Genomic DNA, 2,988 nt, shown 5'->3' with positions numbered 1-2,988 from the left:
GCTGATGGTCGACCGTATCAAATGCGGCTGACAGGTCTAACAACAACAGTGCCGCCACACCGCCTCGATCCAGATGCCTATGGAGATCATCAGTAAGGGCAACCAGCAGTGTCTCCGTCCCATGTCCTGGGCGAAAACCAGACTGGAATGGGTCAAGGACAGAAGTGTCATCCAGAAAGCTCTGTAACTGAGTCGTCACCGCCCTCTCAATCAATTTGTCCAAATAGGGCAAATTGGACACCGGCCGATAGTTAGCCAATTCAGCCGGGTCCAGAGTTGGTTTTTTCAGGAGAGGGCGGACCATTGCTTCCTTGAGTGCCTTGGGGAACCGCTCCTCCATGAGGGACTTGTTAACAATCTCCCTCAAGGCACTTCAAAACCCCTCGTGGCCCGCTTTAATGAGCCAGGAGGGGCACGGATCAAGGCCGCACGTGGTTGGATGCACAGATACGAGCAATCTGTCGACTTCCTCCAGGCTGAACTGGTCGAAACACTCTAAACCCAGACTCGAAGACGTGCAAGGGGCCTCGAGTTCGCTAACTGTTACAACTGTGGCAGGGAGCGTCAAGACTTTATCCGCAAAATAGCTCGCGAAAGCCTCACAGCCAAAGTCCAATTCCGACCGATCCACCAGAAGCACTGACTGATCTGCTGCGGGCCCGCCACTAGGGGCACTCCACTTTTGGTCACCCAGTCCACAGCACAAGAAAAATCCCCACCACTCCTTGGCTGTAATTTCTCTTCTTCCACAGATGAGGGGAAGGGTTGCCAGATCCATGTTGGAAAACTCCTGGAGATTTTGGGGTGGAGCCTGCGGAGGACAGAGACCTCAGCTGGGTATGATGCCATAGAGTCCACCCTCCAAAGCAGCCATTTTTTCAAGAGGAACTGATCTCTGTAGTCTTGAGATGAGCTGTAATTTTGGGTATCCCCAGGTCCCACCTGGAGGCTGGCATCCCTAGGCATGAATTTTAAGATATCTCTGCTAGGCTACTTCAAGGGTAATTCAATATAATGATTTTGACTTATGAATTTCTCTAAATGGCCTAGGTCATGATTAGCACAAGAAACATGGTCTCTTTATCAAGAAACATGGTTTCCCCTTAGCACTGAGATCTGCAAATGAAGTCATACTCTATGTTCCATCAATTCTAGATTCTACCTTGTCTTCTACAAGGCTCTATCCACACCTACTTTGGTAGGAGAATCCAGAAACTCCAGACTTTTAGGTTTACCATTTCCCTTTATTGTGAAGGTTAGTGAATACATTTTCATTTCACTATTTGGCATTGGTTTTAATGTGCTTTGCAAAACCAATTTGGAATCTCTTAAAGCTGAAAAGACGTGTATAAATACATGGACTGGTAATCCAATCTCTGTTAGCTAAGGGGGAGGAAGTAGCACCATTATTTCCCCCATATTAGCTAAACATGATTCTAAAATAGACAAGTGAGAAACAGTCATATAGCTCTGCTCCATTTAATATAAATACACCATACTTTTACTATAATATTTAGCTAGCTAAACTGTATGTAAAAACAACAACTCCACCCTATGACAAAAATCAGTTATGCTCATATGTTCACTCCAAATCAAAGTCAAGGTTTCTTCACTATGGGAATATTTCTACTTATGATATTGAAACCGTATCTGGATTTTCAAAGCCTGAACTTATAGAGTGCTACAGTGTAAGCGCAACTCATTAAAAATCACAAGACAGTTAAAACTGGGAGTCTTCGTCATTTTCTTTTATGTGTTTTTGTCATTATATTTTAAAACTTATCTCTGCAAATATAAAGACTAGAAACTTGGCTTGTTCCCCTGTGTAAGTACTGTAGATTTCAAAGGGGAACACATGTGCAGAACAACCTTTAGCTGGGGCCTTCCTTTTGTTTAATAAAAGATGGCAGATTTCTACCAGAAGCCAGGGGTGGGGGGAATCAAATTATGTCCAGGGACTGTGTGCTATATACACTTACATTACAAAATTTTCATGCTTCCAATTTGAAATCTAAAGAATGAAGTTGTACATCTCTCCTGTGATAACACTGATGGCCCAGAATAAGATTCATTCAGCTACAAAAGTATAAAATGTGTGCTTGTAGCATCCTTGTAGTCCTCATTTGGAGTACACCACAGTGTATGAAGAGTTTCAGGAAGCCCATGGGTGGTGGCCTGTTTTGAAGTTGCATCAGCACATTACACTATACTTGCCAACCCCAAAAGTTTTTAAATTATTAAATTTAAATCCCACCTCGCCTGGGAACCTATGACACCTTGAAGTTTCTGGAATAATTGTCCCGTCCAGATATTAACCAGGCCATGCTTGCTTAGCTTCAGTAAAATTCTTGCATAGTATGCTTTCAGGTTATAGCCAGGTTTGGTTACCCTTGATACGGTTTACATACAGCCTTAATTGATATTACCATCCTTTAAAAAAAACACACAACTACTCTACTGTCTTTAAAGTACTTTAAATAAAACAGTGCATGTAAAGTCTTATAAATATTAGAGCATTATTTAGAGAATTCTTTAACTGTTGTGAATCCTCGTTGGGGAAAAGAAGACGGCAAGAGAATGTGACATTCACACAACAGATACTGGAACTTAAATTGTCTGTTACCTTCCCCTTGACAACCATTTATGTTGAAGAAAAACAAAGTTTAAAATGATTGTTATCTTAACTTGATTAGCATTTTACATACACTGTGTAGTTCTATAAACAAGCTGCAAAGGCAATGAAGGATTAGGCCCACTGCTTCTTTAAATAAAGTATATAAAGTTTATAACCAGCATTCTCAGGAGTGGCTTCTTACAAAGACTCAAGTTAAGCTTGCAACCAATTTTTCTTGCTTGCTGGGCTGACACTGGCATTCAGTGTTACAAAGGTATTGTTGCCTTCTGTTTTCTTAAATAAAATGGACATGATCCAATCAAACTGAAGTATTTGGTACACCCCACTGATCTTAACAGGAGAGTTATGCTCAA

Source organism: Gekko japonicus, unplaced genomic scaffold, assembly GCF_001447785.1.
Source record: "Gekko japonicus isolate JY-2015 unplaced genomic scaffold, Gekko_japonicus_V1.1 scaffold500, whole genome shotgun sequence".
In the NCBI taxonomy this organism is placed as follows: Eukaryota; Metazoa; Chordata; class Lepidosauria; order Squamata; family Gekkonidae; genus Gekko; species Gekko japonicus.
Note: the sequence above shows the minus strand (reverse complement) of the source record.